Below are 22826 nucleotides of genomic sequence, written 5' to 3' on the forward strand. Positions count from 1 at the left end.
ACCTGGTATTAACTCTTAAGAGGTGTAACTGGCTCGGAGCTAAGGCACTAAGGCACAAATTCCTACAGAAAATTTAGCTAGCTGACTGCTCCAGCATGTTGTAATCCCACAAATAATTGTTGTGACAACTCACTAACGAATAGAACTGCACAGGAAGAATTTTTTTTAAAATCAAATTTATGTCAAAAATGTGCTTCCAAGAGTAACTTTAAAAACCCCATAAATACCATTTAGAGTAAGTGATTTTGTACCACCACAGTTTAATGCTGACTCAATTACAGCATGGAATGGAGTATTTGATAAAATTGTAAGCTTTTTTTTTAAAAATGGAGAAAGGTGTAGCATATATATTCTTTGTAGTATATATAAATGATTTGGAGGAAAATGTAGCTGGTCTGATTAGTAAGTTTGTGGACGACACAAAGGTTGGTGGAGTTGCGGACAGTGATGAGGATTGTCAGAGGATACAGCAGGATATAGATCGGTTGGATACTTGGACGGAGAAATGGCAGATGGAGTTTAATCCAGACAAATATGAGGTAATGCATTTTGGAAGGTCTAATGCAGGTGGGAAGTATACAGTAAATGGCAGAACCCTTAGGAGTATTGACAGGCAGAGAGATTTGGGCGTACAGGTCCACAGGTCACTGAAAGTGGCAACGCAGGTGGATAAGGTAGTCAAGAAGGCAAACGGCATGCTTGCCTTCATCGGTCGGGGCATAGAGTATAAAAATTGGCAAGTCATGCTGCAGCTGTACAGAACTTTAGTTAGGCCACACTTAGAATATTGCGTGCAATTCTGGTCGCCAGACTACCAGAAGGACGTGGAGGCTTTGGAGAGGGTACAGAAGAGGTTTACCAGGATGTTGCCTGGTCTGGAGGGCATTAGCTATGAGGAGAGGTTGGATAAACTCAGATTGTTTTCACTGGAACGACGGAGGTGGAGGGGCGACATGATAGAGGTTTACAAAGTTATGAGTGGCATGGACAGAGTGGATAGTCAGAAGCTTTTTCCCAGGGTGGAAGAATCAGTTACTAGGGGACATAGGTTTAAGGTGAGAGGGACAAAGTTTAGAGGGGATGTGCGAAGCAAGTTCTTTACACAGAGGGTGGTGAGTGCCTGGAACTTGCTGCCAGGGGAGGTGGTGGAAGCAGGTACGATAGCGACGTTTAAGAGGCATCATGACAAATACATGAATAGGATGGGAATAGAGGGATACGGACCTCGGAAGTGCAGAAGGTTTTAGTTTAGGCAGGCATCAAGATCGGCGTAGGCTTGGAGGGCCGAATGGCCTGTTCCTGTGCTGTACTGTTCTTTGTGGTTATTAATGTTATTGTTTGGTCATCAAATGAAGGCCATAAGAATTGGTATTACAATAGTTATCTCCTTTTTCTACCCAGTGTCTGTCAAATACAGCATTGATCAGACACTAAGTAAAGCTCACTGTTCTCTGCTCCAACAATGTGTCTTAATCTCAATTCAGAAGAGGAATCGCCTACTGTGCCAGCTTAATTGCTCCACTTCCCACGACAGCCATTATTCTGAATAAGACTGCAAATTTGGGACCAAAGTTTGAGAAGCTTTGTGCTGTGAGCTGATGTGCTCCAGAACATGGCATGTGGCTGTTCAAACTCATTTCGAGAAGCACCTTGATAGTACTGGGAAGAGAGTGTGTCCAGGTCACACTGTGGAACTAACAGTGCCCCAATCCACTGTGCTACTCAGTCCTCATAACAGGTTATCTGTATCAGATTGTGGTTATGATTTAAACCAGGTGTCTACAAATGGTAATAATAAACTTTGAAGCCTGTTCCACGCTCAGATGAAGAAACTCAAGCCGATCGAAGCACAAGGTGTTCTGTCCCTATTCTAGTATCAAACACACTGAAACATTCATCACCATAGTAAAAGATTAGTGCTTAGAATCATAGACAAGAATGATAATTGAAGTACAACCCACATAATAAATACTTCACAAGCTGAACTGTATTTTACTTATATTTTTGATTTAAAAATCTCAAAAAATAAGGGAAGTATTGCAAGTGTTTCTAGCCGATTACTTTAATAGGGACAGATTCTTCACTGGAGAAAACATTCTTTTAATACACCAACAAATTCATATAAAATGCAACTGACAATTCTTTGTTTACACTCAAAGTGAAGACACATTACGTCAAAGGATGAGTTCCCAGTTTGTTGCAGTAAAAGTGATGCAGTCACCTAGTCAGTTAATGAAGAGAAAAATGTTCTTTTACTGCAACCTTCAAAAGAAAGATCTGCTCTTATCTCTGGAGAAGGAGAACACATGGAAAAACCTTGCACTATTTTTGGTGAAGTTGTACTTTAAGGTTATGTCACTCTTGCCAGACTAGGGCCACAGCATTGTAGTTAATTCTGAGACCAGTAGAAAGGACACTTAGTTCAGAATAACAGGAAGGCATACATATATCAAGGGTTATAATCATGGTGTTATAAGGTTTCCTTGTAAATGGCAAATGCACAATATTCTAGAGAGCTCATTATTGCCATTAAATCCAATATTGAACATTAAGTGTTTTTTAAATAGATCTTAAAATTATATTGACTGTTAGTCCTAGCAGAAATGGGCAAAATGCTTAACATGGTGGTGTAAAGCGGGCTTAGTTACAATTGTAATATTAATGTCTGGGTTGAAAATATCAGAGGTCTTAAACATTCTAATGGACCAGTATTGATAGCCCTCTTATAATGAGCTAAATAATACTTCGTTATCCATGTATTGGACTCAGGAAATCAAAAATACAAGACATCAAAATTTTCACAATTATGTATTAAATATGGTATTGCCCTAAAACATGATTTGGGTGGGTGTGTCCATTAAGGAACACTACAAACACTTCACAACTATCAATCCTCCACTATAATTTCTATTATTTGGCCAAAATTCATAATCACGTAGCTTTTCTCAAAATCGCAATTCTCTCACTTTTAAGAGGCGCTCAACTCTAATTCTCTACTGCTAAACAAGAGAAATAAACAGCTATGGAAGAGTGTGCAAGCGGCTGTACTTTCAATCAATTTGTCAAACAAGTGTAGATGAATATTTCTCAATTTAAAATATTCAGCATTAGAAATGTAGTTAACTCATTTTGGCTAAGCGTTATGATTAAAAAGACTTATCTGCTTGCAAGCTATAAAAATGTTTCACCTGTGGAAGAGTAGAACACACACACTCATATATATATAATATATTATATATATATATATTATATATATATATATATATATAATATATATATAAATATTCTTCTTTTGGGCCTCCTTATCTCGAGAGACAATGGATACGCGCCTGGATATAATATATATATATATATAAAAAAGTAAGCAAGAGCCCTCTGTAAAACCATGGATTTTCAAAATGGGGACACAATTCTCGAGTCCATGGGAGGATCCATTAGACCTTTGTCCATCTATCTTCAGATTTTGATATTTTTCTGCTACCTTACAAGGATGCTATTTGTGTTGCTGCACATTAATCAAATGTATTCTGCAATGATTGTAAGTTTTTCTTTTGGATATGTGTCTATTTCTGTCAAACGTTTGGGCAGGGCGTCCCAAGAAGTTTGTCAATATTTGCAAGGGGTCCCAATGCACTAACAGTTAAAAACCACTGCTGTAAATCACAGGAACACAACAGACAGTGTTTACAGATTTAAAAATAAATTACATTATTTACTAATATATCAAAAAGTTACTATGGGCTGAGTTTTTCCAGCAGCGAGCTTCAAAAAACGACTTGGCACACGCACGAGATGTGCGCCGTGCAGCCACGATATTTAGCGCAGCAGCTCACTTACATGGAGAGGCTGGAACGCCCTGGCCCTGATGACGTAGAGGAGGCGGGCACTCCGTCCCCAGCAATGGCGTCCGGCGCTACAGTGCAGCAACCAGTTTTAAAGGGGTTTAGGCCCTTCCACATCATTTCAATACTTAAAGTGAAAGGGGGTGAAAATTAAACATAAAATGTATTCACAGTTTCAATATCCTCTCCCACCCCCCAATGCCTAATCACTTTATTAATTACCCTCTTCCTCCCCCACCCCCCTCCAAAAAATTTTCTTCCAATCCCAAACATCTCTCCCCACCCCCCGCAATGGAGATCCGAAGGTGCCGGAGTTCTGGCCAGAATATTGGAGGGGATGGCTGTTGCAATGAGGTAAGTATCTGTTCATTCATTACCATTTATTTAAATATTTAAATAAAGTCTCCGTCGCTGAGCAGCAGGAGGGGGGGCGGTCACCACAAGGCTTCGCCGCCACCGGTAATATGGGGCGGGGCCTTCCCGTTGTCGAGGCCCATTACGGGCCTCTCCCGGAGATATTTTCAGACCTCCCCCACCCACCACGACTCCCGACATCGGGGTGGGGAGGTGGCAGGGGGCTGCTAAAATCTAGCCTTATGGTTGTTTTTCATGTGAAATAGATCAACAAAGTGAGTCTAAAACGTGCAAATAATGTGGTACAAAAGGCACTAGGCAAAACATTTCAGACTCCAGTATAAGTTCCTGTGGCATACAACACATTAAAACATGAACCAGATTTTAAACAAATCTTTCCATGTCTCTGTATCATTTAGCTTTTTGTGACCATAAAGAGCCAGAGAATCATGTCACGTTATTCATCACGAAACACATAATAGATTTCTTTGTTTTCCCAGTATAATTTGTATAATATATCTGTTCAGCCCAGCGACACAAGGCCCTGATGAAAACCAAACTTTGAACAGCATTTTCACTGATCACAGATGTTACAAATAGAGGGTTGTCTAATCCCCAGCTTTTTCTACTGGAGAACTCTCGCTTTAAATGACAATTTGTAATAAGAGATGAGATATTTTACTTTCTATTACTTGCAATACACTGCAAACCTAAATGTAATATCTCGCGATGAAAATTAACACAGTAACCATCTCGCATGCATTTAGATTGTTACTGACTGGAAGAAACTCACGCAAAACAAACTTATTCCTGGTGCTCAGCAGTCGGTGATGGGATCTTGTCCTAGTCAGTATGTTTCCACGTTGCTGACTCCTTACAGAGAGGTAACTTCACATCATAGTCTTGTCCGATAAAGCACCTCACAATATTTCACTACATTTGTAGCATGCGTGTTGCAACAGCCACAAGGATGCGATCCAGCCAGATCTGCAACTGCAGAGTTTAAGAGAAGCCTTTTAAGAAGACGCACATTATTAAAAGTTGATGGTGCTGTGGATAAAAAGTCTGCAGCAGCCTGAAGTTGCCCCAGCAGCCAACAGAGGTTTGGGAGCATGCTGTTCCAGGAACACAGCCTACTCAAAACTCCCTAATGTTGTGACCCATTATCATTGAAAACATGTGTTACACAGGGCTCTACAGCCATTTCAGGAGAAGTCAGAGAAAAATGCATGAAGCATTTTATAGGACATCAGAACTGTTGCCTAGTGAAAGAGTTTAACAACTCTTTTTGTTTCAGTTTGCAGACCATTATTTAATGTGAGTGATTGCTACATCACCATTCCAAAAAAAATCTTTAGAAATAATTCCTATAAATCAAGAGTCGCAGAAAAGACAAAACTGTGAATCCAACGCTGGGGTAATACACGGGCCTTCAAAGCAACAGAGAACCAAGCTGAACAGTTAACAGTTTAAAAAGCAAAATTAGAATCAAAGACATATCGCACACCTAACAGCAGTCACTGAGCATTCCAGACCCTGAGTCACAGTATTCTGCTCAAAGCCAGAAAAATAAGAGAAAATTCTTTCTAAAGAGGTCGCTAATTTTAAATGTTACATGTTCTACATGGATAAGGCATTTGACAAGGTCCTGCATGGCAGACTGGTCAGTAAAATGAAAGCCCACGGGATACAGGGGAATGTGGCAAGTTGGATCCAAAATTGGCTCAGTGATAGAAAGCAAAGGATAGCAGTCAACAGGTGTTTTTCTGAATGGAAAGTGGTTTCCAGTGGTGTTCCACAGGGCTCAGTGTTGGGCCCTTTGCTGTTTGTGGTATATATTAATGATTTCAACTTAAATGTGGGAGGCATGATTGGGAAATTTGCTGATGGCACAAAAATTGGTCGTGTAGTTGATAATGCAGAGGATGGCTGTAGACTCCAGAATGATATCAATGGTTTGGTTGTGTGGACAGAAAATTGGCAAATGGAATTCAATCTGGAGAAATGTAAGGTAATGCACTTGGAGGGGGCAAATAAAGCAAGGGAATACACAATGAATGGGAGGATACTGAGAGGGGTAGAAGAAGTGAGAGACCTTGGAGTGCATGCCCACAGATCCCTAAAGGTGACAGGACAAGTAGATAAAGTGCTGAAGAAGGCATTTGGAATGCTTTCCTTTACTGGCCGAGGTATAGAATACAAAAGCAGGGCTGTCATGCTGGAACTGTATAAAACACTGGTTCGGCCACAGCTGGAGTACTGTGTACAGTTCTGGTCGCCACATTATAGGAAGGACATAATTGCTCTGGAGAGAGTACAGAGGAGATTTACAAGAAAGTTGCAAAGCTTGAAAGTTGCAGCTATGAAGAAAGATTGGATAGGGTGGGGCTGTTTTCCTTAGAACATAGAAGAGGCTGAGGGGAGACTTCATTGAGGTGTACAAAATTATGAGGGGGCTAGATAGAGTCGACAGGAAGGACCTGTTTCCCCTAGTGGAAAGGTCAATTACCAGGGGGCACAGATTTAAGGTGATTGGTAGAAGGATTAGAGGGGATATGAGGAAAAACCTTTTCACCCAGAGGGTGATGGGTGTCTGGAATTCACTGCCAGGAACGGTGGTGGAAGCAGAAACTCTCAATTCTTTTCAAGGGTACGTGAAAATGCACCTGAAGTGCTGTAACCGGCAAAGCTATGGACCTGGAAGGTGGAATTAGATTGGGCGGCTAATTTTTTTTCCAGCTGGCATTGTCAAGACTGGCTGAATGGCCCCCTTCTGTGCTGTAATTTTTCTATGGTTCTTATATTGGAAAACGTGAGGTTCAGGCACATATGACATGAAATAATTGGATACAATATTTATTCGGCTTATGCAGACCTTAAAGTCACTAACAACGAGATCACCTTCACTTCTGGAATGCAGTCTACCACATATCTATACAGAATGCTAGTGCATGATATTGGAATAATGGGGTCCAGGCTTGCAGCACTAACTGCAGAATGCATCAGTGAGATCACACTTAGAATACTGCGCTCAAATGCTATCACTGCTACCAAAGGAGCATCAGCTCATCTCAGTGAGCAGTGCTCTTGCTAATGGATCAGAAGGTGATGGGCTCAAATTCATACCAGGATCTCAGGTCATAAACTCCTGTGCAGAATGGAGGAAATGTTTCATTGGTAGAGACTGCATCCTCCAGATACAACATTAAATGGAATCAACTTCAGGTGGATGTTAAAGATTAGCATTCAAAGAGCAAAGACTTCCCCTGGTGGTGTGGTCAACATTCCGTCCTCAAAAAATATCAAACCGATTAACTGGCCAATTACCTCATTAATGTTACTAGGGTCACGGGTTATGCAAAATGACTCCCATATCTGTCTAGGATACTGCAGCACAAAGTTACTCATTATGGCAAGATCTGCATGAATGTTACAGATAGGGAGTTATATAAATGCATTATTTGTCAGTTCACTGGAAAGGGTGCCTCTGCTTAGATAATGAGGTCAGATTACAGAATAAAGATTGTTTCATTTAATAAGAGATTTAACATTAGGCTTAAAAATAATTAGTGGAGCAGATAAAATGGAAGCTTGCAAATTCTATTAAATTAATCAGCACTGTAGGGCAAAAAGGAGGAGGTTTTCAAAATGTAGCCATTGAACTAAATGAAAGTTGTAAGGTTATTTGTCTTGCAAGGGATTACTAACTTCTACAGAAACTGCAGGGACTATAGTCTTACAAAAGAGAAATCAACTGATGTTTACAGTGCTTGGTGTTTGGTACAGAGTGTGTAGGAGCAGATGACCTGGGAAAATCTGGTCGCACCGAGTTCAGATAAAGTACTGGGCAGAACTTGCAGCAATTTCACTGGCTGTGAACATGTTCAGATTGCTCCCAGTTTTATGGTACACTGAATGTGCCTTCTGAATCAGGAGCTTTAAAAAAAAACTAGATTAATGATTGCCTTCAGATTCAATATTATATGGCAGTTAATTTATTCAACATTTCTTTTTTTTAACAAAAGACTGTCACTTACACATTTGGATCATCAAATCATGTAATTTGTTTTCCTAACATATTCATTGTTTGTCACGCAATGGTGCTGCAGTTTGAAGTTAAGCATTTATGTCAGCATCCTGTGCATTTTTATTTACCAATCAAAATCATTGTTGAAAGGGAAAATCCTGAGCTACAGTGGCATTTAAGAACTTCATTCAGTGCCATTTCCAAGTCTTGGTTGTGCCTGTTGATCAATTGCTGCAAGACCTTCTGTAAGGAATACCTGAAGCTTTCGCAAGCTTGCAGGGCAGAGAGCTGTACAGCGCACAGCAGGCAGTGGGACCACCCGCTGATGTTCAGATGATCTTGTGTAATTGCTGAATACACAATGCATTGTGGGCCTCAATCCTCTATTCACAATTTCACGCCAACAGGTTTCTGCACAAGCCAGCAACAGATCACCAAACAAAAAAGGGGCTCATAAAATCCTTCATGAAAAGCCCGATGTGTTTGGGTAACATATAAATGGATTCAGTTCAATGGACTGTCAGGAGACATCATCAGGTGAGGACTGCTGCTCCAATCCTTAGTTGAAAAACCTGATCATTTCCACATTCCCAAACACTTCAAAAATATTATTTTCTGTCTCATTTCTCTTAACTTCAAAAAGATCCCTGACTAAATGGGTGATAAATACAAATTTTCAAACGTTTCATAGAAATATTTAGTGTGAAGTACCAGCAAATTAAAAAAAAATGAATCTACCATTTTCATACATTTATCCGCCCCCTGTACAAACTAGAAGTGACACGTTGTCTAAACCCTGATATTCAGTGAGCACTTCATTAAAATCTGCAACGGCTGCACTGACAGTCACTTTGTGGTTGCTTTTTTTGTGCTACTGTTTAATTTTTTTGATGTGTGGATTACTCACAAGAGTTGATCATTTATTTAGGATTTTTTTGAAGGCAAAAGATCAATTTTTCCAGCATTGTTCATTAATCTTGGGGAGGGCAGGGTTCACAGACCGAGCAGTGCAGTAGATGTGGCATAATCTTCCAGGGTGCCTCTCCAGTCTGAACTGTATACCACTCTAGATAAAATAAAACCTGGAAAAACAAGTTGAAAGTTTTTTTTAAATTGAAATTGAGCTGAGAAAATAGCTGCTCCTTTCAGAGTGCAGTATTAACAACTTAGGGGGGCAAAGTTACAAAGAAATGTTTCTTTAAATAATTGCCGATCATAACGCTTTCAATATTTATTTTAGAAAATTCTTGCACTCGGTACTAAAATGGCAGATTGCAAAAAACATGCAAATGTATATGGTAGAAAAAATGCAATAATTTTCTGCTTTTAGAAGAGTTGGAATATTACAGTATGGCAAATTAAGAACAAATTGTTTTTGTATTTATTTAAGAATGTTGATATTCACAAAAATCCAATAATTATGATTGCATTTATGATAATCATAAAACATTAATTCATATATATGTGCGTAGGGAGCAAAACAATAATGATTCTTGGTCAAACCCAGAGTACAGACTTTGAACACTGACTGACCTGAAATAATGTATCTTCAACATCACTTATAAAAAGAAACTTACAATCTTCAGCAACTTCACACAGTTTATATGGAAAGTGTTTGGATCCAGGAGGACAAATGGGATTCTGTTTTTTTTTTCATATTGTACACACACAAATAACATATACATTCACAAACATGTATCAACACAACCCTGCACACAAAAAATACACATGGGGAAACTGAATGGGCTGCTGCTGAATCTGGCATTATTTAGGCCACATCTGGAGCGATGTGTGCAGGTGTGAGCACAATTCTCCTAAGAGAGTATTGGCGTCACAAAGCAATGCAAAGTAGATTCACTGGGATGTTTCAGAAGATGAAGTTATCAAGAAATGTTTGTAAAGCTAGCACTGCATTTGGCAGAATAAAGATGATTGGGGAGAAACAAACTAATAAAAGCTTTCAAAGGTTTCAGAGTAAATTGCAAAAGATTATTTCCCGTTTGATGGGTTGGTAACAAGTGGACATAAATTAGTGGCAGAAATGTACACAGGACAGTTTTCTAGAACAATATGTTTTAGAACTGACAAGGGAACAGGCCAGACAAGAGTTAGTGATGAGTGAGTGATGTACAGGAATTAGTTAACAATCCAAGGGTAAGGGAACATCTTAGTAACAGTGATCATATAATTAAATTTGATAGCATTTGAGAATGAGACAGGAAAGTCTCAAACCAAGTTTTAAAGTTAAGGCAAATTGCAAAGGGACAAGAAATGAACTGAACACAGTAAACTGGACTAAGCTGTACCACTATTTTCATATGACAGGGAAAGCTTATAATAGGATGTCTAATTTGACTATCCATTCAATGGCTTCTTGAGATGCCGAGTGGAGAAATGAAGTGTCTCCCACAACAGACTTTAATGGGCAGGTTGATGGGATCTGTTCCAAAGTCTGGGATTCAAGAAATCGGAAGCCAGAGAGAGAAAGAAAGAGAGAGAAAGAGAAAAAGAAAAAGAAAGAGAGAAAGAAAGAGAGAGAAAGAGAAAAAGAAAAAGAAAGAGAGAAAAAGAAAGAGAGAGAAAGAAAGAGAGAGAAAGAAAGAGAGAAAAAGAAAGAGAGAGAAAGAGAAAAAGAAAAAGAAAGAGAGAAAAAGAAAGAGAGAAAAAGAAAGAGAGAAAGAGAGAAAGAGAGAAAGAGAAAGAGAGAAAGAGAAAAAGAGAAAGAAAGAGAGAGAAAGAAAGAGAGAAAAAGAAAGAGAGAAAGAGAGAGAAAGAGAGAGAAAGAGAGAGAAAGAGAGAGAAAGAGAGAAAAAGAGAGAAAGAGAGAGAAAGAGAGAGAAAGAGAGAGAAAGAGAGAGAAAGAGAGAGAAAGAGAGAGAGAGAGAGAAAGAGAGAGAAAGAGAGAGAGAGAGAAAGAGAGAAAGAGAGAAAGAGAGAAAGAGAGAAAGAGAGAAAGAGAGAAAGAGAGAAAGAGAGAAAGAGAGAAAGAGAGAAAGAGAGAAAGAGAGAAAGAGAGAGAAAGAGAGAAAGAGAGAAAGAGAGAAAGAAGAGAGAAGAAAGAAGAGAGAAAGAAAGAAAGAAAGAAAGAAAGAAAGAAAGAAAGAAAGAAAGAAAGAAAGAAAGAAAGAAAGAAAGAAAGAAAGAAAGAAAGAAAAGAAAAGAGCGCCAAGAAATCGGAAGCCATTTCTCATGTATAGGCGGAGCGCACGCGGGACTGCTGGGTAAGTGAGGTTACATATTTGGGCGGTTGCTTTACCCGAAACACTACTCGGGTAGTGTCTCCCACCCATTCTCCTCCTCTAACCCAAAAAAAAAGTTCTGTCCGTCGGATTGCTAAGCGAACAAGTTTTGACTTTTTTTTTTGGTTTTCAGTAGATTTGTTGGGAATTTAGAATAGTGGGAATGGAGGTTAAGGCAGTTGAATGTTCCTCCTGCAGAATGTGGGAGGTAAGGGTCACCAAGAGTGTCCCTGCTGACTGCATCTGCGGGAAGTGCACCCAACTCCAGCTCCTCGAGAAACGCGTTAGGGAACTGGAGCTGGAGCTGGATGAACTTCGGATCATTCGGGAGGTGGAGGGGGTTATTGAGAGGAGTTATAGGGAGGTAGTCACACCTCAGGTAAAAGATGTAGGTAGATGGGTTACCTTCAGGGGAAGGAGAGGGAACCAACAGGCAGTGCAGGGATCCCGTGGCCGTTTCCCTCAACAACAGGTAGACCGTTTTGGATACTGTTGGGAGGACGACTTACCAGGGGTAAGCAATGGGGTACAGGTCTCTGGCACAGAGTCTGTCCCTGTTGCTCAGAAGGGAAGGGGGAAGAGGAGCAGAGCATTAGTCATTGGGGACTCCATAGTTAGGGGAACAGATAGGAGGTTCTGTGGGAACGAGAGAGACTCACGGTTGGTGTGTTGCCTCCCAGGTGCCAGGGTTCGTGATGTTTCGGATCGTGTTTTTGGGATCCTTAAGGGGGAGGGGGAGCAGCCCCAAGTCGTGGTCCACATAGGCACCAACGACATAGGTAGGAAGAGAGATGGGGATTTAAGGCAGAAATTCAGAGAGCTAGGGTGGAAGCTTAGAGCGAGAACAAACAGAGTTATCATCTCTGGGTTGTTGCCCGTGCCACGTGCTAGCGAAGCGAGGAATAGGGAGAGAGAGGAGTTGAACATGTGGCTGCAGGGATGGTGTAGGAGGGAGGGTTTTGGCTTCCTGGAAAATTGGGGCTCTTTCTGGGGTAGGTGGGACCTCTACAAACAGGATGGTCTTCACCTGAACCAGAGGCGTACCAATAACCTGGGGGGGAGATTTGCTAGTGCTCTTCGGGGGGGGGGGGCGGGGGGGGGGGGGTTTAAACTAATTCAGCAGGGGGATGGGAACCTAAATTGTAGTTCCAATGTACAGGATGTTGAGAGTAGTGAGGTCAGGGATAAGGTTACAAGGACGCAAGAGGGCACTGGCAAGCAAGAACTTGGTTTAAAGTGTGTCTACTTCAACGCCAGGAGCATCCGGAATAAGGTGGGTGAGCTTACAGCATGGGTTGGTACCTGGGATCTCGATGCTGTGGCCATTTTGGAGACATGGGTAGAGCAGGGACAGGAATGGATGTTGCAGGTTCCGGGATTTAGATGTTTCAGTAAGAACAGAGAAGATGGTAAAAGAGGGGGGGGGGGGTGGTGTGGCATTGTTAATCAAGGAGAGTATTACAGCGACAGAAAGGACGTTTGAGGACTCGTCTACGGAGGTAGTATGGGCCGAGGTTAGAAACAGGAGAGGAGAGGTCACCCTGTTGGGAGTTTTCTATAGACCTCCGAATAGTTCCAGAGATGTAGAGGAAAGGATAACGAAGATGATTCTCGACAGGAGCGAGAGTAACAGGGTAGTTGTTATGGGGGACTTTAACTTTCCAAATATTGACTGGAAATACTATAGTTCGAGTACTTTAGATGGGTCAGTTTTTGTCCAGTGTGTGCAGGAGGGTTTTCTGACACAGTATGTAGACAGGCCAACCAGGGGCGATGCCACATTGGATTTGGCACTGGGTAATGAACCCGGCCAAGTGTTAGATTTAGATGTAGGTGAGCACTTTGGTGATAGTGATCACAATTCGGTTAGGTTTACCTTAGCGATGGGCAGGGACAGGTATATACCACAGGGCAAGAATTATAGCTGGGGGAAAGGAAATTATGATGCGATTAGGCAAGATTTAGGATGCGTAGGATGGGGAAGGAAACTGCAGGGGATGGGCACAATCGAAATGTGGAGCTTATTCAAGGAGCAGCTACTGCGTGTCCTTGATAAGTATGTACCTGTCAGGCAGGGAGGAAGTTGTCGAGTGAGGGAGCCGTGGTTTACTAAAGAAGTTGAAGCGCTTGTCAAGAGGAAGGCGGCGGCTTATGTTAGGATGAGACGTGAAGGCTCAGTTAGGGAGCTTGAGAGTTACAAGCTAGCCAGGAAGGATCTAAAGAGAGAGCTAAGAGGAGCGAGGAGAGGACACGAGAAGTCATTGGCTGATAGGATCAAGGAAAACCCTAAGGCTTTCTATAGGTATATCAGGAATAAAAGAATGACTAGAGTTAGATTAGGGCCAATCAAGGTTAGTAGTGGGAAGTTGTGTGTGGAATCAGAGGAGATAGGGGAAGCGTTAAATGAATATTTTTCGTCAGTATTTCCATTAGAGATAGAAAATGTTGTCGAGGACAATACTGAGATACAGACTACTAGGCTAGATGGGATTGAGGTTCACAAGGAGGAGGTGTTAGCAATTTTGGAAAGTGTGAAAATAGATAAGTCCCCTGGGCCAGATGGGATTTATCCTAGGATTCTCTGGGAAGCCAGGGAGGAGATTACAAAGCCTTTGTCCTTGATCTTTATGTCGTCATTGTCGACAGGAATAGTGCCGGAAGACTGGAGGATAGCAAATGTTGTACCCTTGTTCAAGAAGGGGAGTAGAGACAGCCCTGGTAATTATAGACCTGAGCCTTACTTCGGTTGTGGGTAAAATGTTGGAAAAGGTTATGATAGGATTTATAATCATCTTGAAAAGAATAAGTTCATTAGCGATAGTCAGCACGGTTTTGTGAAGGGTAGGTCGTGCCTCACAAACCTTATTGAGTTTTTTGAGAAGGTGACCAAACAGGTGGATGAGGATAAAGCCGTGGATGTGGTGTATATGGATTTCAGTAAGGCGTTTGATAAGGTTCCCCACGGTAGGCTATTGCAGAAAATACAGAAGCATGGGATTGAAGGTGATTTAGTGCTTTGGATCAGAAATTGGCCAGCTGAAAGAAGACAGAGGGTGGTGGTTGATGGCAAATGTTCATCCTGGAGTTTAGTTACTAGTGGTGTACCGCAAGGATCTGTTTTGGGGCCACTGCCGTTTGTCATTTTTATAAATGACCTGGAAGAGGGTGTAGAAGGGTGGGTTAGTAAATTTGTGGATGACACGAAGGTCGGTGGAGTTGTGGATAGTGCCGAAGGATGTTGTAGGTTACAGAGGGACATAGATAGGCTGCAGAGCTGGGCTGAGAGATGGCAAATGGAGTTTAATGCGGAAAAGTGTGAGGTGATTCACTTTGGAAGGAGTAACAGGAATGCAGAGTACTGGGCTAATGGGAAGATTCTTGGTAGTGTAGATGAACAGAGAGATCTTGGTGTCCAGATACATAAATCCCTGAAAGTTGCCACCCAGGTTAATAGGGCTGTTAAGAAGGCATATGGTGTGTTAGCTTTTATTAGTAGGGGGATCGAGTTTCGGAGCCACGAGGTCATGCTGCAGCTGTACAAAACTCTGGTGCGGCCGCACCTGGAGTATTGCTTGCAGTTCTGGTCACCGCATTATAGGAAGGATGTGGAAGCTTTGGAAAGGTTGCAGAGGAGATTTACTAGGATGTTGCCTGGTATGGAGGGAAGGTCTTACGGGGAAAGGCTGAGGGACTTGAGGTTGTTTTCGTTAGAGAGAAGGAGGAGGAGAGGTGACTTCATAGAGACATATAAGATAATCAGAGGGTTAGATAGGGTGGATAGTGAGAGTCTTTTTCTTCGGATGGTGATGGCAAATACGAGGGGACATAGCTTTAAGTTGAGGGGTGATAGATATCGGACAGATGTCAGAGGTAGTTTCTTTACTCAGAGAGTAGTAGGGGCGTGGAACGCCCTGCCTGCAACAGTAGTAGACTCGCCAACTTTAAGGGCATTTAAGTAGTCATTGGATAGACATATGGATGAAAATGGAATAGTTTAGGTCAGATGGTTTCACAGGTCGGCGCAACATCGAGGGCCGAAGGGCCTGTACTGCGCTGTAATGTTCTATGTTCATGGTCACAATCGCACTTCCCTCATCTTCCACTTATGGAGGGAGTGCCTGTAGGGTCCGTGCACTGGACAGATTCTGTTGAGCAATGTCCATAGTGTTCAAGGACGGTCGAAGCCAGAGACTTCTCCTGTTGTTTTTTTTTTAAACTGTTGCATGTGTCCCATGATTCTGTCAATTTGGATAGTGGGTTGATATTAGCTGGATCAGTATTAGCTTCTGTTTCCTGAAAGGCTGGTGAGATTTTAAGCGCTTTCCCAGTGGGTTTTTCCAAGTCTTTGTGAATGGGAAGGGCAGTTTTGCTCATGACTTTTTCCATCTCATGGAGCACGATGACGTCACAGTGAATGGCAGGCGGGGCAACATGGGACAGCACCAGGAACCACTCAGTCGGAGTGGACTTAAACGGCCCTGACACAGTCCTCATGGCCACATTTAGGTGCACATCCCCGATCCTTGTGCAGGACCCTGAGGCAGAGCAGTACTCTGCAGCTAAGTAGACTCGGGCCACTGTTGTGATGTGAAGTGAGGAGTTGATGACAACCTACACATGGTCTCCGTTTGCGCTACGTCATCAAGAATTTGCCAGCTAATGTCATCAAGACAACAATCAAATGCCCGAAAGTGGCCTTCCAGTCTGAAAAGCATGAAAGCCTTGGATAAACTGTTAATTGGTAAACCGACAAACACTGGGAAATATTCAAGTATTTGGCACAATACAGCGCAAAAACCTACAAGGTCACAGCTCCATGTGTAGTTAAGCAGCTATGATCAACAAATGAGGTAAGAGATGGTACCAAGCAGTAAGAGGGGTACAGTAGCATAGTGGTAATGTTACTGGAATAGTAATCCAGAGGTCTGGACTAATGATCCAGAGGCATGAGTTTGAATACCAACACAGCAGCGAGGGAAGTTAAATTAAATTAAATAAATCTGGAATAAAAAACTAGTCTCAGTAATGGTGACCATGAAATTACCGGATTGTTTTAAAACCCCATCTGGTTCACTAATGTCCTTTAGGGAAGGAAATCTGCCATCCTTATCTGGTCTGGCATACATGTGACCCCAGACCCAACAGCAATGTGGTTAACTCTTAACTGCCCTCTGAAAGCCACTCAGTTGCATTCAAGGTGGCAGCTCAGCACAAACTTAAAGGGCACTTAGAGGTGGAGAATAAATGCTGGTCTTGCCAGCAATGCCCACATCCTGTGAATGAATTTAAAAAGGCTTAAACAAATGCAAGGAACAGGAGAAATCCAGTGGACCAGGAGAGCTATAAAGAGTAACAATGAAAGTAATCAAAGGCTCAAAAAAGGAATATGGAAATAAACTTGCAAGGGATATAAAAGCATCAGCAATATTTTTAGAAATATATCAAGAGAGAGCAGGAGGAGGAAACATGGGCCGATTAAAGACAGATGCAGAGGAGAATTTAAATGTTGAGTACTTTCTTACACTGTGAAAAAGGCACAAAATTACAAACTATCTGCAGTACAAGGGAACCTGAAAATAAGCCATGGTGCTACTTAATGAATTTAATACAAGTGAAAAAATGGTAATGGAGAAAATAATGTGACTTAAGACAGAAAATTCTCCGGGACCTGATGATTTCCATCGCAGAGAATTAAGAAAAATGGGTAAGGAAATTGCAGGTATGTTAGTCATAATTTTCCAAATCTTTCTAGATTCAGTAACATGGAACATAGGTTGGTATTTGATTGAGAGAAGACAGAAATAAGTTTTTGGATTAGGAGGATGTGACCAAGTTGCATGCTCAACGGGTCTACACTGGGCCTCAGCTTTTCACCATATATATTTATGACTTGGATGAAGGAATGGAGAGTTATATATCTAAGTTTGCAGATGACACCAGGTTAGAGGCACAGTAAGTTGCGTGGATGGGAATAGGAAGTTACAAAGGGACAGACAGACTAAAATAAAACCAGGTCAGGCAGCATCCGTGGAGAGAGATGCAGAGTTACCGTTTCAGGTCTGTGACCTTTCATCACATGGAAGCTCTGATGAAAGGTCACAGACCTGAAACTTCAACTTTGCTTCTCTCTCCACAGATGCGGCCTGATCCTGCTGAGTATTCCCAGCACTTTCTTTTTTTATTTCAGATTTCCAGCATCTACAATATTTTGTTTTTACAGACAGACTAAATGTGTGCACACAACTATAGCTGATGGAGTTCATTGAGGGATTTGTGAAGTTATTCACTTTCAGATATGAGAAAGACAATCTGGAATATTTTCTTAATGATTAGAGACTAGGAGCTGTGGAGGAACAAAGGGATTTGGGTATCCGTGTGCATAGATCACTAAAGCTAGTGCACAGATACAAAAAGTAATCAAAAATGATAATGGATGTTGGCCTTTATCTTAAGGGAGTCAGAAAACAAAAGTGAGAAAGTGACCTTTCAGTTGTACAGGGCCTCAGTTTGATCCGATTTGCAGTCCAGCAGATAGTTCTGGGCACCAAACCTCAGGAAAGATATACAGAAACAAAATACTGCAAAGGCTGGAAATCTGAAATAAAAACAGAAATTGCTGGAAATACTCAGCAATCAGGCAGAATCTGTGGACAGTGTAACAGAGTCAATGTTTCGGTTTGATGACCCTTTGTCAGACATTCTGATAAATGGTCATCGAGCTGAAACATTGACCGGAATTTTACTTTAGGCGACAGGAGTTCGCCACCAATGTAAAAGTCGTGGCAAACCCGCTTCCGCCTAGCCCGGGGCTCCGTCCCACATTTTACGGATCCCCAGGCTTTAACTGTCCGGAGGGAGGACTTCCACCCACTTGAGGGAGGAAGTCCCGCCTCATTGAGCTGCGGGCCAATCATCAGGCCAGTAGCTCTTAGTCCCAGCAGCGCCACCAGGAGCAGTGGCCACTGCTGGGACTGCAGCCCAGCCAATTGAGGAGGAAGCCATGGAGCCGGTATCCAAGTTAAGTTCTGGATGCCTCACCAGGGTGATCGGTCGTGCCCCATTCAGGCAAAGGTGTTGGTTTGGGGGGGGAAGTGGAGGGGGGAGGAGTGCGTCTTGGGACCCAGGTGTGGGTTGAGAGGCAGGGGCGGCCCTCAATTGGTCACCCTGTGCCTGATTGTCAGGGCACCCCCCCCCCCCCCGGGGCGTGGAAAGGCCGGCAACTCTCAATGGGCAGCCTTTCACGTCCTCAGCACGCCCGCTTATCACCGGTAAAATAACCGTGGAGGCGGGCGAAGGGTTAAGTGGCCACTTAAGGGCCTTGATTGGCCTGGGGCGGGCGGACTGTTACTCACCACCCCCTACCTCCCTAAAGTTGGCCGGAGGCGGCAGTGGGTTGGGAAGGCCCCCTGCAGCCTCCAGCTCAATTTTATACCACCCCCACGCCACCATCTGGCTTGCTGGGGTGGTTTTAAAATTCCGCCCATTAACTCTGTTTCTCTCTCCACAGATGCTGCCTGCTGCTGAGTATTTCCAGCACTTTCTGTTTCTATCTGTGGAAAAATATGTTGGTCTTGGGAGGGGACCAGCACATGTTCACCAGCCAGAGCTTAAAAGGTTAAATCACGAGGACAGGTTCCATAAACTTAGCTTGCAATCGCGAGTTTAGAAAGTTGAATGGGGATTTATTCGAGGCAGTTAAAATGTTAAAGCGATTCGATAGAGTAGATACAGGGTAACTATTCCCTCCAGTGGGTGAATCCAGTACAAGGGGGTTTTAATATTAAAATTAGAGCTAAGCTATTAAAAGTGAAATGGGAAAGCAACTTTTGACAGAAAAAGGTCTGGAACTCTCTCCCCCAAATGGCTATGAATGCTCAGTCAATTGAAATTTTCAAGACTAAGATACATACATTTTTGATAGTTAAGGGTATCAAGGGATATGGAACAAAGTGGACAAATGGAGTCGAGGTACACTCTCACCTCCGAGTCACGACTGGAGCAGATAATCCAGGCTGACACTTCACTGAAGTGCCGAGGGAATGACGTACAGCCAAATGTGTCATCGTTCAGATGGGACATCAAACCCCGGCTCTGCTCAGGTCAGCATTAAAAAAATAAATCTTATGGCACTATTTGAAAAAGCACAAGGAGCCCCCATCTGGTTTCCTGACCAACATTTCTCTCTCAACCGGAACCACCAAAATCAGATCAAATGGTCAGTCATATCCTTTGCTGTTCGTGGTCCTTGTTATTTGCAAATTGGTTGTCCAGTTTGTCAACATTACAACCGTACTGAATTTCAAATTTTTTGATTGTGAAGCGCTTTCCGATCTTGGGAGGATGTGATCGAGCAATTTAAAAATGCAAGTCCTTCCTTTGCTTTTACAATCTGCTATTGAAGCTGAGTCAATCACAGCATTTAATGGAGTATTAAATAAAATATTAAGTGACTACTGGGAAAGAGTATCGAAGTGGAATTATGGAAGGTGGCTCGAATGTGAAGCTTATCAGCAGCAAATGGCTTCCATACTGCAATTTCAATGATTCTGTATTTGCAATGCAGCTTCTGTACTCCACAATATTAGACATTGTTCAAGAATCTAAAACGTTTGAAAAATAAGAGCAAAGGAAGCCTATTTTCCTATATTACAATCACTACTCTTCAAAGGTACTTCAATATCTGTAAAGCACTTCTGTGGTCATGGAAGGTGCTATGTAAATGCAAATCTTTCTTTTCTTCCTATTTAGCACTGGATATTCTGCTAAAAATTCATTGTAACTGAAAAATTAAACACGCTAAGCAGAACACGCCTGCATCGTGTTGCTGATTTCTATGAGGCTGTTTCTGCCACTGGGGCACAGAACTTTTAGGAACAGCAAGTCACGTGATCAACAAACCCACTCCATTTTGTCTGATGTCTACTTCACGGTTACCTTTTCAGCACGTCCAAATCACCACTTTCTCCAAAACATACGATGGCTTCCTGATTTATATTGCTTCAATGGCTTTTCCTCATCATTTATTGCTGAAGTTTATAACGCTGTTTGAAATAATTCTGTCTGAATGCCCTGATTTTTTAAATTACCCAATATCTTGATTGTCTTTTCACTGCAGTCATGGGACTGACGACTTCAATAATTGTTTCACTATAACTCTTTCATGATCAATTCACTGTATACCTGTTCCATTCAACACATTGTTCGCACAGTAATTATTTTACATTTATCACAGATCCATTGGTTACAATGCTGCTAACAATTTGTTTTGCCTTCAATTTATCATTTATATTCAATATAAACTTGGGAGATCTTTCTTTTGATATCATATTCAGATTTACATATATAGTCTATTGCCCTTTTCACTTCCCTACCTTTCTGCATCTGTCTCTGTCCCAGGCACTATTTCTAACAAGTCTAACAGTACTGCTTCTGAGCTGGTTGTTAAGTGGTGCCGAAATGTGGCCAAAAATAATGTCTTCCAAATTCTATAGACAAATACCTGATGGGCTGATCTATCAAAGACCAGCAGTCAGGTGACCATGATATTAGCTTTGCTAATTCTTAAACTCTAGTGTTTGTGAATCTGTATTTTATTATGCTAGTAGGCTGTGTGAAGACTGTATGGAGTAATTGCTTCATAAAAGATGTGATGGTGATCATTTCCTTTTACCCTGAATGTCGGATTTGAAATTGCAAAAATTGCAAAAGTGATGTTACATCTAAATACAGTCAAGCTCCTTGAGAATGAGCTTGAATAACATGAACTTTACTTCATAATGAATGGTGATGTTTCAGTTCACTTACTGAACAGTTACAGATTGATGATTCCAGTGACAATCTGATCCTATTCCAAGTTTAGTGATTAAGTCACAGAATGCATGTTCCTCACAGGTCAGTGAAACTAAGTGTGAGTGGGCGGCACAGTGGCGCAGTGGTTAGCACTGCAGCCTCACAGCTCCAGCGACCCGGGTTCAGTTCTGGGTACTGCCTGTGTGGAGTTTTCAAGGTCTCCCTGTGACCGCGTGAGTTTCCTCCGGGTGCTCCGGTTTCCTCCCATATGCCAAAAGACTTGCGGGCTGATAGGTAAAATTGGCCATTGTAAAAATGGCCCCTAGTGTAGGTTGGTGGTAGGAGAATTAAGGGAAGGTGGGGTAGTGAGAGGGAAAATGGGATTAATGTAGGATTAGTATAAATGGGTGGTTGATGGTCGGCACGGACTCGGTGGGCCGAAGGGCCTGTTTCGGTGCTGTATCTCTCTATGACTCTATGATCACCAAGGTGTGGCGACACAATGGATTGCCACTGATCTTTACTGCAAGAGTTCTTGATCTCAACTGTGCTGAAAGAACTGTGCTAAAGGACAGCAGGTGCTTCCCCATCAGATTAGGAAAGGAATACATGACGTACCAACCTAACTCATGCTTCTGCATTGCCTACTGACCCGTTCAAGAATAGCATTGACTGGGATTTTGAGAATACTATGTGGTACACAAACAGATACTAAATAGAACAAACGTAATGGGAGGAACTTAATAATGGAAATATATAAATCCATCAAATCAATCTGTTGAGTGATGCTCTTAATGATTTTGTTGATTCTGTCTTGGCTTAGGATGTTGGTCTTATCACAGCTGTCTGACAGTTTTAAATACTGCACAACTCATTTTATATTCTTATATCCCATGGGCTGAAGAGAATGAGAACTAATTTCCTTTTTCCAACTTCAGGGCCCTGTGGGAGATGCATTAAATGTAATTAAGTTGCACAAGGTGTCTGCTTGGTTGTTTCAGAACCCAGTCACTACTATCCACAGGTCATGAAGCTTAGCTACAAAATCTCACCTGGTGTCTGAGTGCAAGCGGAGAAAGGATGCATTTCCTTCAAGCAATCTCGCCTACTATAAGAAACTGAAAATTGATAAAAAGGAAATTCCATACAAATATCTATTACATAATCATTCATTTTGTTTAGATCACTCCCAAGTTTGATTTATTTAAAAACTTTTTCACCTGCTCCGTTGTTTTTATCATTTGTCTCTACCTGCCATTACTTCTTGTGGTCTCTATCTCCCCTACCAGCTTGTATTTTTCCTACAATTTGCATCATCCACCATTTGGCCTGCCTCCTTTTCTCCTTAATTGTTGACTTTATGAAGCTTTGCACTGCATCATGTGCTTCCTATTGTGTACTTTGCACACATACGTCTGTCTTTACATGTACACAGGAACAGGAGATAGCCATTGAGCTCCTTGAACCTGTTCCGACATTCAATGAGATCATGGCCGATCTGTGACATAAACTCCATATATCCGCCTTTGACCCCTATCCCTTAATACCTTTGGTTAACAAAAATCTATCAATCTC

The 22826-nt window shown here is 41.9% G+C and overlaps 1 protein-coding gene across 12 annotated transcripts in view; it reads right to left on the minus strand.

Moving 5' to 3' along the window:
• The window catches only part of ahdc1 (AT hook, DNA binding motif, containing 1), a 158905-nt gene that overhangs the window by 60357 nt on the left and 75722 nt on the right, over window positions 1-22826 (minus strand). For 8 of the 12 annotated variants that reach the window (XM_068011730.1, XM_068011727.1, XM_068011718.1 and 5 more), the window contains exons 2-3: window positions 9131-9305; window positions 4990-5189 (exon numbers count right to left, since the gene is read on the minus strand). The exons of 2 other annotated variants lie outside the window; for them this stretch is intronic. The gene's annotated coding sequence lies outside the window, so the exon portion shown is untranslated. The remainder of the gene's footprint in view (window positions 1-4989; window positions 5190-9130; window positions 9306-22826) is intronic. 2 more of the 12 variants (XM_068011719.1, XM_068011723.1) reach the window with 2 other exon arrangements.

This window comes from Heterodontus francisci, chromosome 31, assembly GCF_036365525.1.
Source record: "Heterodontus francisci isolate sHetFra1 chromosome 31, sHetFra1.hap1, whole genome shotgun sequence".
NCBI classification, from domain to species: domain Eukaryota; kingdom Metazoa; phylum Chordata; class Chondrichthyes; order Heterodontiformes; family Heterodontidae; genus Heterodontus; species Heterodontus francisci.